The sequence below is a fragment of the Triplophysa dalaica genome, chromosome 22 (assembly GCF_015846415.1).
Source record: "Triplophysa dalaica isolate WHDGS20190420 chromosome 22, ASM1584641v1, whole genome shotgun sequence".
Taxonomy (NCBI): Eukaryota; Metazoa; Chordata; class Actinopteri; order Cypriniformes; family Nemacheilidae; genus Triplophysa; species Triplophysa dalaica.
This window is the reverse complement of record NC_079563.1, coordinates 8,652,645-8,666,384: the sequence shown is the minus strand read 5'-3', so window position 1 is coordinate 8,666,384 and position 13,740 is coordinate 8,652,645. Positions and strand designations below refer to the sequence as shown.

General features: G+C 35.9%; 1 long non-coding RNA gene across 1 annotated transcript in view; it reads right to left on the bottom strand.

Annotated features, from left to right (window-relative positions):
* LOC130411283 (uncharacterized) overlaps window positions 1-13,213 on the bottom strand; it is a 33,450-nt gene extending 20,237 nt beyond the window's left edge. The window contains exons 1-2 of the long non-coding RNA XR_008905055.1: window positions 13,080-13,213; window positions 12,832-12,902 (exon numbers count right to left, since the gene is read on the bottom strand). This is a non-coding gene — a long non-coding RNA (uncharacterized LOC130411283). The remainder of the gene's footprint in view (window positions 1-12,831; window positions 12,903-13,079) is intronic.
* Between the last annotated feature and the right edge of the window lie 527 nt (window positions 13,214-13,740).

The following is a 13,740-nucleotide window of genomic DNA, read 5'->3' as shown; positions in this document are numbered from 1 at the left end:
TTGACTACCATAGTAAGGAAAATTATTGTATACTTTTTTGTTCTATCGAACACAAAATAAGATATTTTACATTTAGGCATTTGGCAGACGCTTTTATCCAAAGCGACTTAAATTGCCTTATCCTATACATTTCACATAGGTATTTGCAATCCCCTGGGATCAAACCCACAACCTTGCGTTGTTAACGCAATGTTCTTACCACTGAGCTACAGGAAAGCTTTTTGAAGAAAAAATCTTTGAAGAATTTATGAAGTCATATAGTTCTGGGACTCCTACCATTTAATTTTTTTCTACTAGTCAATAATGAGATATCCTATACCTATACAATTGTGAAGTATATATAATCTATTAATATATTATATTCTACCTTTTTATAACAATAACAAATATTGTCAAAATTCTTAAGGATATAATATTTGTATTCAAATAATATGACGAATCATTTACATAGCAGTTTATATCACACTGTCTATCATTTAGCATTATAATTACAATACTAAAAATAAAAATTACTTGATTGTTCACAAACTTCCAAAGCCTTAGTGACTTCAGCAGGTTTCTCGCCCCTTTTGTAGGGAGAGTTTTCATTTAGCTTTCTGACAGTAGAACTATGATCAGCAGAAGTGTGCGAGTACATACTTTACAGTAGGTAGATTCGATAAAGCCATGCATAACAAACAAAGTCTAGTTCCTGATTTGACACAAGACACTTATTTCCATTACGCATCTCCATTAGACAAGATATTACCTGCCCATTATGTTAATTTAGTTATAATACAATAATATTATGATACTACTGCATCGTCGATGCAAGCCATGTTATCTCCAGGAATTAATAGAGTAATGATTTCAGTACAAGGGAAAAACTAAACCAAACCAGCCGTTGCTAGGAGATACGGAGAAATAATTCAGAGCAAATTACATGGCATCCTTCTTCACCCGACAGTTTTACATTTTCTGGCAAGCCAAATTAGTTTTCTCTTATGCTATTTTCTATTTTGCGTTTGCCAGCACCCCTTGCTGTATCATAGCAGTCTTTTTACTATTATGGACAGACGTATTTTCCTATTGACAAGCTCAGACGACTTAATGGAGCTTCCGTAATGTGTATGGTCCCTACCCGCCATGAGTGGCATACAAATAGCATCAATTACCATGTAGGACTACAGCAGGGTGAGGCCGGGTTAAGTATAGCGGTACTGTATCTATTTGAGCTTCTACTCAGAATTCAGCTAAGACAGCAGTCAAGGCAAATGGGATTTAGCAATCAATCTTTTGACAGAGATTCACTGACCATATAAACACACAAAGTAATGTGAGTGTGAGCAGCTTGATCAATAAAGATAGATTTCATCTTAGCATTAATAACTGTTTTATTTACAACACATTTGTGCCAAAAGCAAGCTTTAACGGGTTGTTAAAAAGTCTTTCTAACTGCGAATTTTTCTGTGTCAAAAAATCCACATAATATCCAGAGAATCTTCACATATTATAAATTAAAATAAAGTTAAAATATACAGAATATATAAAACATTCAGTATTTCAGTTTGAAATTACTTCTACAGCTTTTTTCTTTTATGTTGAGTCTTGTGTTTTGTCCAAATCTGTATGAATTTCTTTGTTCTATTAAACACAAAGAAAGATATTTAGAAGAATGTTAACAACAATGTTTTTTTTTTGTTTAACAGAGCAAAAAATATTTACAATATTTTTTTCTAATATGGTAGTCAATGATGTCAGAGAACTGTCACTTGCCCGATCTGGCCAGTGCTTTATTGTTAAACTATTGTAAATCTTAATTTGTACATTTTTGAAACTCCCCATATGTAAATATTCCCAAGAATATGCAAAAGAGGACTGGATTTGGTTCTCACATGCTGTTTAAGATACGCACGCAGCTGGAATGTCGCATCAGACAATGCTCAAAATACTGAATTGAGTATAATAATCGACACAAAATTATACCAAAAGGCCAATATTACCAATTATCATTGTAAAAATAATCAAGTATGTCTTACGGGAACAAAACAAATGTGGAAACAAAACACGTGTGTCACATTATATAAGATCCTTGCATCTCTTAAAGGGGCACCAGGATAATAAACCTCTCAGTTTTGTTCATCAAACAATACAGAACGAAGACAAAAAAAACACTCACTGCTCTTCACTGATTAAACTATAACTTTAGTAGGTTAAATCAAAATTATATTTAATACAGTGAAGACTATATATATTTTTTTACATTATTTAATTTCTTTACCTGATAAGTACTATTATTAGACCAACATTAAACACCTCAAATGCACAGATAATTTGTATGTTTGCTTTATTCCATTTATCTGTGCTATTGCATATACTTTGATAACTTGATATTATTTTATTACTTACTGATTAAATGTCTTCAAAAATATTCGAAATTGTGAGTTACAGCATATAGGCTGACAGTTGTTATGGTATCATACGCTTACTTATTAAGATTACATAGGGAAAACAAAAAAACAATAATTCAATATTATTGATAAATTTTGTGGTGGGGCCAGTGAAAATTTTGGCAGGGCCATTAAAAATTGGAATCACTTGCCAGACCGGGACAGTAGAAAAAATCCTAAGCGTTGAGCCCTGCAAAGACTTTTATTTACCAGCTCTTTTTTTTCATGTTTTTGAAGTTAGTCAGCAGTATTAGTGGACAAAAAAGACTATTCTGTAGTGCACTGTAAACAGCGTCGAAAAATGGACAAACCATGAGGAAAAAAATATTTAACCCCAAAAGATAAATAAATATATGTATTGACTTATACTTTACTGCAGCGGCTTTGTCAAAGTGGCACGTCCTCACCAAATCGCAATGCGTGGTTTATTGATTTAACCTCGAGCAGATGCAGAAACATGTTTAATTAGCACTTTACAGCAGTTCAAGTGCAGAAATACATAAGAAACTTAATTTGAACGCAGCTCGTTGGAAGAGAGAGAGTGAGGGACTCACAGTCATCTCCTGCTCTGTGTTTGAGCTGCGCGTCACGCGCCTGAGTTACATCGTCAATTTTTTTAAATTGTATTTAAAGTGGCCCTGCAACGATGTGTCATGCATTCTGACTTCTTTACAATGTTAAACGTGCTGTCTTCTCATGCTTTACATGGTCAACTTGTCAAAAAACAAGTTGGGCGTATTACGTAGTATTGCTGTGCTCGATACACTCCCCCAGCGATAGTACAGGTTCCAAAAGTTTTTTCAGAAAATATAAAACTGTTCCGCAACAACTTTTCTTAGTCCCTTATTGGACGATTCTCCTGGAAAAGCGGCACTGCCACATGAGAGCAGGAGAAGGAGCATGCGCAGACGTCACTTTCACTTGTAAGCAGGAGAGAGAGAGAGAGAGAGAGAGCATGCGTTCGGGAAGTTCAGGTGTCTGTTTGTTCACTTCATTTGGATGATAAATGTTATATAAACTGTGGATATAACACTGGATTTGGAGATCGTTTGAAACTGATATATGGAGCAGTCCCAGCGTTAAAAGATGCCGGTTATGAACCATATGCGGTGAGTGAAACTGATGTCTGTATTTTGTTGGCAATGGGTGCGCACGTGCTTTAGTTCAGCCTACCCCTCTCCCCGCACACGCCGTATGTTTTCGGAAACAATGCGTAAAGCTGTATCTATCTTTAATAAATGTGATCAAACTAAATAATCTTCTAAGATACGAAGTATGCAATACTACTCTATAGGTACTCAAGAATAATATGAGATTGGCAGAAACCCCGTGTGTTACGCACTCTTTAAAACAGGAAATGTAAATTATGTCTAGAATAAAGTAGTTATATCTAGAGAATATAGAGTTCTCTTTCTGTGGCACGCATACCACAGTTTGAGAACCAATGCTTTAAAACATTTACAATTGATTTTTATTTTAAAATTAGCCTACTTAAAATGGACAAATTAATCTATAGACAGTTTCATCTTAACAACATAAACAAACGTTACTATGGAGGCACACTTTTGTGACTCCAACTGAACTTCCAACCTGCCAATTTAAATTATTTGAATGCATGATGGGCATGAGTCTGCTTAAATTCCTCCTTTAGCTTCGGCTGTTGCTGATAGGTCTGCGCAATGCGCGCATAAAGTTGAAAACATATTAAATTGCAAACTTAAAATTACACTGTTGAGATAAGAGTGTGCTTTTCTTACAGGTTAACCCTAATAAATCGCCACATCATAATAATGTATGCATGCTCTGGTATGGATACTTTCGTTCCATTTTTCAAATGCACATTATAAACGAGTCATTATCATTGTTATTTTAGACCAAGCCATACTACACGGAAGAGCTTTGCATAAAACACAGAATCGAAGCCATTTCAAATTCAGAATCGCCCTAGACATATTTAGTGTGAATCGCAATTTATAATCCCAGCTCTAATTGTACTTATCAGTACTTAATTGTTTATTTACACCATAACACAGGTTCTGTAAAATAAAGTGTTACAACCCACTTCTTTTAATACTGTTGGTTCGAGCAATTTATTTAGCCATACAGAAAGTAGAGCAGTGTAACTTTTATTCGTATTTTTTGTACAAATTTTTATTTAAAAAAATCCAGAAGAACCGATAAGAATACTGTTTAAGTAGCGGACCGATAAGCATTATCAGTAAGAGTAGTAATATCGTTACAATAGTAATGTTTCACATCCCAAGATAAATCCATAACACTTAAATTGCCTTTCAGGATTTATTTGATGAAAAGTTAAGAAAAATCTTTATTACAGGATTTAATACAGATCAGGAGACAGGATTTTCTTATAGCTTTTTTCATAACATACCTGTTCAGTTGATAACTCTTTTTAACACAAGTCTGCAGCACTTTTATAATTAGGAAACTAGTCAAAGTATATGAGCACATCAATAAATGAATTGCCTTTAATATTCAAAGCTTTCTCCTAATGATTTACAGCAAGTAAAAAAATATTCAGACTAGTCAATGATTTAGAAAATCAATAACAAACACATTATTAACTAATTTTCCCTGTTTCCAAAATAGCACCATTGAACAGAGGAGGATCCCATGGCAACGGAATAATGAAATTGAGGCTTGTGTTTCCAGCAAAGCAATGGATTAAAGCAATGACGAGATAAAATAAGACACAAAATTACTTCTGAATTATTCTTATGTTTAGCTGTGTTAAGTAAACACGATTGCTTATCTTGGCCGAATCTGAAAGGAGAGAGATAGCAGAAGTGAAATGTTATGAAATGTGTCATGCCAAAGGGAAGTCTGAATATTGATAGTGTCGCCTTAAGATGCATTCGGAACACTGTAGTGCTTGAATGCATAAATATTCATAACATGCATATTCAAAGCATTCCGTAGCCATATCCACATTAAGCAATTACTTTGCTGCAATTCCAAAGTGACAAATCTCTCAGATATCTCACTACTCACAATCGTCATACCACCAATCAAATGACTTTCTTCTGCAAAACACAGAAGAAGATATTTTGAAGAATGTTGGTAACCAAACCACATCGGCCCTCATTGACTTCCATTATGGACCACTGAGACATTAATCAAAATATCTCCTGTTGTGTTCCAGAAGAAAGAGACAAGCATGTAAACAGGTTTTGAACCACGTGAGGGTGAATTAAAGATTTTTCTGGGGTCGAAGTTAACCATCACTTTAAATTTCCACTAAAAAGTAATAATAATGTAAGTTGTAAATACTGATAATGTGGATTGTTTGCACACTGACTACATGCCTTATCAACTGCTTTCTGGAGCTCTTGTTTTCCAAATGTGGTCGATTACATTTACTCATAGGAACGCACAGCTGTTCAACCACTTAAATGTGTATTTGAGGCTTTTGTGACCTCTGTTGTTACTGAATAAATGTCTGATCCTGCTTGTGAAAAAAAAAATACAGCCAAATAAAGAAATATCACATATCGTAGATCTATCCTTCTGTTTGTGTGGTGATAAATATTTCCTATTTAAGGATCAATAAGTTCACTGTAAGCAGTATTTGTTTTCCTTATAGTTCAAGATACCAGAGCAGACAGGAACCCCAAACATCCTTTGTATCCTGCTGCTCAAGAGATCATGATCCCAAAAAGGTGTGTTTTGAAATCAGTGGCAAAAAAAAGTGAAAAGGCCATCTGTTAGTATTCATCTGAGGAAGCCACTAACTGAAGTATGCAACCTTGCATTTTTTACTTCATTCACTTCATACACGCCATTTGACTTCATTCTAGAACTTCACTATATAAAAATGTATATACTTTTCCATAACAATAACAGTACATCCTTGTAGATCACAGTATCCAGATTGTCCGATGGCACCACCAGAATGCACAAAGCCCCAGCCAATCACAAGTAGCGACAGTCGTGATAGTGCATGAGCCATGAGCTCAAAGCGTGACCCATCGTGTCTATGTAATTATTATTGGTCAGAAAGTCCAGCTGAGATCTTGCATCACAGTCTGCAATCTCAATTTCTCATTTACATATTGCTATCTTGTTTAAATAACCATAATACAATTACTTATTATTATTGAATTACTCTTCTCAACAGTTGTAAATAGTAAAAAAAATATAATTCCTTCTAAATATGCAACGTAATAGTACTGGTGAGGGTGGAATCTGCTCTGACCCAGATTGTTTGTTTGCTGCAATATGCCGATTGTTGCCAACTGGCAACAGATCTGTTGAAATATACTTGATTAGTGGGCAAATCGTCAGTGGGCGGGGTCACACATACCAAAACAAAAACAGACAGTCTGGCACAGAACGCACATTTCAGAGTGGAATAACTGGTGTTGTTAGCATTTTGTTTTTTGGACAAACCAATATATGAACTTAGCCTGTTTCCTAAATGTCCACGAACATTTTAAGGTATTGTTTTGATTTAATACAGCAAAACTATTACATACTCCTTTAATGGCATGCTCCTTTAAGAAGCAGATCTTGCAAATGAGCACAATAAAAAGTCATAATCCAATTGTGCTGCTCTCTTCCTTGTCTGCACTTGCCTGAGCTCACATAACTATAGTGATTCTTAGTAGGCACGAAATCTTCCATATATCAGGCTAGCCCCTTAATAACATTATTATTTATTCAAATATGTTGTTGAAGCTGGTGCGGCATAGTGACTTTATTATCCATGGCCATGCCGTGTAGTTTGAGTACTTCACCCAAAAATGAAAATTCTTTCATCATTTACTCACCCTCAGATTGATCCAAACCTGTATAAATTTCTTTGTTCTGCTTAACACAAAGGAAGATGTTTGTAAGAGGGCAGCAACCGAGCAGATCCCCATGGTATTTATTTTCCCTACTATGGTAGTAAATGGGGGACGAGATCAGCTCTGTTACTGACATTCTTACAAATATCTCCCTTTGTGAAAACAAAGAAATGTATACAGGTTTGACATGACAAGAGGGTGAACAAATAATGAAAGAATTTTCATTTTTGGGTGAACTATAACTTAAAGCTTCACCTACTAATCATGTAGTTTACTTTTACAAAAAGCAAAGGGCTGTCACAATATACCAGTATTGACAATAAATACATTATTAATAACCATGATTTATAGTATATGATACATTTGTAAATATTTCATTGCTTGCATCTGTTTGCCCCCCCAGCAGTGTAGGTGGAGGTTTTGCAACTGTTTGACATTTAGCCTTAACAACAATGTTTAAAAACTCTCACATTACTGTAACTCCTTATACATTGTTCGAAAAAGAGAAAACACAAAACAAACAAAGTTAAAGATGCATTTGACCTATAGACGGTTTTAGCGACAACAACATAAACAAACGTTATATGACGCACACTTAACTCTCGGTAGATCAGATCTCTGCAAAGAATCATAACTGGTGAGTAATTTTTAATTTAATCTAATTGAATACAATTAATTTACAATAAAATGTTAATACAAATTCAATTTAAAATCTGCTCTCACCCGTGGTTGAGTAGACAAAAACAATATACCCGGCCCTTAAGTCTGCAGGATATGGCATCCCGTACAGTATCATTTTGGATCAATTGCAAGAACGCATATTCTATCTAAACTATCAGCAGTGATGTAGAAGTTTTTTACTAATCGTATATTTTTGTGCAATTCACATTATACAAATTTAAGTCACCGTGTATATTAGTTTTAGAGGCACAGTTCACATGAAAAAAAATTATTCTGTCATTTTTTTACTCACTATCATGTTGTTCCAAACTATTGCTGCACGGTTAATTGAATTTTAATTGTGATATCGCAAAATAACAACGATAATCATTTTACCCATTATGCCTATGGTGCAGGCCTATTCCAAACCTATATAAGCTTGTAAACAAAAAGCAAAAATGTTCCCTTTCAGTTCCTAAATAAAGAGACATTAGATTGCTTACCACTATAAATTCAGAAGCTTGACAGCACCAGTACCCATTTACTTTCATTATACAGAATAATGTCCAGGATATTCCCATTTTGTAATTTATGGCAGATAGTAACCCACAGGGCTTTGGTGCGACATGAGGCTGAGCCCATGACAGAATCCTTAATTTTCAGCGAACTGTTCCTTATATGACAAAGGGGATTTTGCTCCAGCTATAGGCAGCAGTCTATGTACACAATATAGAAAAGGAAGGTTACTCTGGCCATGGACATATCTTGTCTATAAAGCTGAGTTATAGCAACAATTGTTGGCTTGCTGCATATTCAATCTTTTGCTACATTCATCTCAAACAGCTCAGTGGATGAACCATATTTCCCATGTATGGTTGAAAAATGCTTTAATGCAGTTTGTTAACTGATTAAATAATTCATCTAAACACGGACAGCAAGTTGTAGACGGCATAAGCATATGAAGCCAAAACCTGCAGCATTCCCTTAACAAGCTACAGAAAGGAAGGAATGCCTTGACTCAAATTCATCACATGTAATTCTTTATTTAGTAAATCACATTACCAGCAATCCCTATCTCCCCAAACTAAATAAGTGAAGAGCGTCGTATTTTAACTGGCCGTTTTCAACAGCAAAATGCTGTGCCTCTTTATTTTACTCCCCACAGAGCAGGTTATAATTGTGTTGGTTTGCCTGGGCTCTGTTTGATCTTCTGCTGTGCTTTGAATCCGGAGCTGTAGAATCCACACAAGTCGCTCTTTCAGCGATGATTAAGGTACAAAAGGTGTTAATAAGAAAGAGCGCCTTCACTCCCTTAGGATTCCTGATACACAATGCGACTGTAACACGGATTTTATAAATGTCGGCATGCTTTCAATGATGACGTCAACAGTTATTACTCAATATGCTCTTTGAACGTGTCAAGGCTGTTTGAGCCTATGAGTTTAACTTTAAGGCTATAATTATGTTCAGATTTAGCATATAGACACAGACTGAGGTGTTTTTGTGACTAACGTGTGAATGACTCACGATAAAAATGGCATGCTTGTGTCATCCCAAAATAAAAAAAACTGTATGAAAAATGTTTTGTGAAAGGTGAATGTTGACACCTGCTTTTTTCCTCATTCTTTGCATTTTCATAACATAAAAATAATGACTAGTTTTAACGTTTTAATGCGTTTTAAAAAGCTGAATTTCATACCCAATGGATGTGCGTGTGCCGTACTGAAGATCGATCCAACCCTGAAAAGTTCAATTTCAACATTTTTCCAAAAAGTTTATACGTGAAATATTGTGCTTTTATAACTTAATTTGACACATCACAAGGTTATTAAAATGAACTCAAAAAAGAAACAGTTCACTTCCATTTGTCATCTAGCCTTGTACGCTAATCATGAAAATGTGGGCTGCTTGTAAATTAAGTTGGACTTAGAACGGACCCACTCAACATCCTGTAGGGGTCCAAATGACACATTAAGGTGTTGGTTAAAGATCTCTGGAAACAATGGAAAATGGATTACTTGGCATCCAACAAACACTAAAATCTCGATGCAGAAATGTGCGCTTAAATAGTTTTCAAGCAGATCGGAGACAAACACGCAGCATGACCCACATAACACTGAACTGAATCATAGGTTTGTTTAGCAAAATGTTTTAAAAGGGATAGTTCACTCAAAAATAAAAATTCTGTCATGACATAGTTCAGGGTTTTCCTGGCTCAAAATGAGGCGGAGGTGGGGGCATCCTTATCTTGTGCACACACTCACGTGTAGGCCTACGGTACTCTTAACAGATGTTCCGTTAACTGAAAATTCTCCGTCACAGTGGATACTTTTTTACAAGTGACAATAACAATAAGGGCAATTTGAAACCCCCCATTTGTCATTTCCCTTCATTAGGCATCGTTGGCTACTACCCCTGAACATGATCGCGAAGAGAAGTGTGTTTCCTATTCATTAGCCTACTTAAAAAAGCCTGGTCCGTTTTGGAAAACTCACGTGTGGTCAGCGGACACTTGCGGTGCAGATGCATCCGTCACTAGGGATGGGTACAGAGAACCGGTACTTTTTTGGACCAGTACCTAATTGGGTCCATACCAGAGTATCGATGAGCTTCATGACAAACGATACTGTTATCGTTATTTGCGTTGTTTTATCTCTGTGTATTCGGTTGTTAAATGGGGAACTAGAGGCTGCTGCAGCTTCCTGTAATTTTCCATCCCTAAATGATACTTTCGTGCGTTCTCTGTTCTTGTGTTCTTGAGTAACGTATCCGGACTTTGACAGTTATTGATGACGTAGAGCGAGAACACGATGACAAAAGAGGCCTCACTGTGCCGATAGTGAAACACTGCCTCCCTTGCGGTGTAATGACGCATCTGCAGTTACATATGTCAGTCTGCTGACAGAATACCGCAGTGTTTTTGTGTGAAAACACCCGACATAATTTTGGCGAGAGACTGAGGCGGCATGAAATTTGGCTGAGGCAGCCGCCTCAAAATTTTTTATGCAGGAAAAACCCTGTGGTTGTTCCAAATTTGTATCAATTTCTTTGTTTTGTTGAACAGAAAGAAAGAAAAACGTCAGCAATTGACATTTCTAGGGCACCATTGACCACCATAGTGGTAGTCAAAAGTGTTTTGTTTTCCTTAATTCCTAATACAATCTTCTTTTGTGTGGTAAACAGAATATACAAAAATCAATATACAATTATTTGTCCTACTATGGTAGTCAATGATGCCCCAGAATCTCAGTTGCTAACATTCTTCTAAATATCTAAATTCATACAGGTTTAGATCATTTTGGATAAACTGTTATTTTAATGCTCGTCACAGAGAATCTATTTCCCACAATAAACTCCTTGACCTTGAATGATATTTTAAGCAGGAATATATTGAGTTTCTGACAGACGCCACATGCCTATGATCTGCCTTGAACACTCACTTAGGAAACCTTAACCTAAAAACTGTTTTTTCTTCTAGGCACACAAAGCATGTCTCAGATCTGATAAATGTATTGAAGGCGGCTCCAAGATGAACCCTTGATCTAGGCTTTTAATCACCACCTCCGTAACACACCGAGCCACAAAAGGCCTGACTGCTGTGTCACAAAAGAGAATTTCACATTTGGGGGAAATCGCTCTTTTTGTCCGCACAATCGACAGAGAATAAGCCTTATATAAAGAGAGATTATCTAAATGGCTGGAGTAAGTACTCAGCCGTTCGATTGCACAGACTGACAACCAGCCTTTCCATATGGTTCTGAATGTGTCATCTGTAGGTTTTTAATGATTTGGCCAATTGTCTGAACAGTTCGGGGCTGAAAATTAAATGGATTCGCAGTAACAGCTGTAAGGCACTATGTTAGTATAGATCAATCGGAACGTTGCAAGTTTAAGCGTAACATTTACTGTAAGAGTGCTTGGAGACTATTTATGAATGCACTTAGTCTAGTATTATTCAACAGTTAATAACAGAAGTGACTGAACTTGAGCAAAATCTTCCTATATATTCCACCTCATGTAGAACCAGACGGTTATTTGTTAGCTTTACCAACACATGATGTTATAGGGGCATTTATTGCATTACTTAGGCCCTTCACAATGTAGCCTCTGAAATTAATCTGGCTCAGAAACCAGGTTTATTTCAAAAGGCATTTATGAATGTTACTACAAACCTAGCATTTCTACAAACATGATCACACTTGTGTGAACATTTGCTTTATTTCCATTTTGACCTCTACTGACAAAATGATGGTGCTGACTAGGTTCGCACACAGCGACTGGGGTTTTCCTTCATCTAATATGAGGGGGAACAGAGAAGCATTCAGATATTCATAGATTTCAGTTTGACGATTGAAAAGCCTAAGAAATCCTTAAACTGCATTAGAAGCTTAATCGCAAGGATGACTTCATCGAGAGGACATAGAAGCCAATGATAGGACAATAACGTACAATAAATACACTGTTATACTGATAGGAAAATGTGGACAAGATGTGCATTATGTCCTGTCCTTCAGACATTTAAAGTCCCATTTTAAATGCAGGAATAAAACAAATGCACAAGATAATCGCCTATACGTCAAAACAAAGCATGAACATAGATGCAAAACAATCAAGCAGACATATAGTTTAAAAAAGTAAACATCCCATGAACACCACCATCATAAACTCCCTGCAATCATACTGCTAAAAATATCTTAAACCAGCCTATGATGTTTGTTGGATTTAGTTCAAATTGGTTAATCTGTTAATTCACCTTCGCCGGGTCAAAAAAAATTGCAAAAACCAGCAAGACCAGACTGACCATGTTTTTATAGACTTACCCTAGTTTATGCTATTTTATCTTATTTCTATAGGCTATAATAATATAATAATAAATAAAAACGTAAATAAAACATCCACCTTACAGCATAAGGGCAAGGGAAACGAAAAGTATTTACCGTGTTTTCCAGATCGTCAGCTGTGACTTCATTTCTTGCGCATTTTGAAGATGTTGAACGGTAACTTGAAACTGTTGTTTAGTCCACAAAAGAGAAGTAAAGGCAGAGGAGCATAACGCTAAACAAGAGACCCGTTTTTCCTAAGCAATATTTAACACGTGTATTTTGTATCTTTACAGCGTCTCTTCCTGTTTTAACTCTTTTATTAAGTTTCTCTGTCAACTAGATAAAGAAGCAGCTGACCATACCGTTGATTGCGTTCATGAGGTGGCCTTTAATTAAACGTCTTTAGAGGCCATCTGGCTGTTGTCAGTGGGATCGTTTTCAGATAAACAAACTATATTGTGCATTGACAAGTTCATTTGCCATGACAACAAGTTTTCGCGTGCGCACCTGACGTCGGCGTCTCCTGCGAAACTTTATTTAAATTCCGTTTAACTACGTCGCAGGACAATTTAGGTAAAATGCAAAAAGTAGATGAAAAATTCAAAATAAATAAGAATAACAGTGTGCAAGACCGTGACTTATACAAGCACCTGTTTTAAAATTAGGATCTTTAGTTGCTTATTTCTGTTTATTCATTGGTTGTTTAAGGCCTTGTGACGACCTGTGGGGGTGTGGTTTATGGTCATCCAAAATGGGTCTCCTTTTTACGCTAATGTAATTCATTTAATTGTCTAAAATAAAACTGCTAAATACACACGTAAATTGATGGACTTTCTTTATTGACTGAAAGGATCCATAACATCATGTAACATAAAAACAAGACTTCGGTGGGGTGTACAGTAAACATAGATAAAGGCCATTCTGATCTATAATGACCAGCCCCCATTGTGTAAATAAATGATTAAACAAACAATTATTTCTTATTCGAAATGCAAAAAGGGTTTTTTTGGGGTGGGAAAGGGG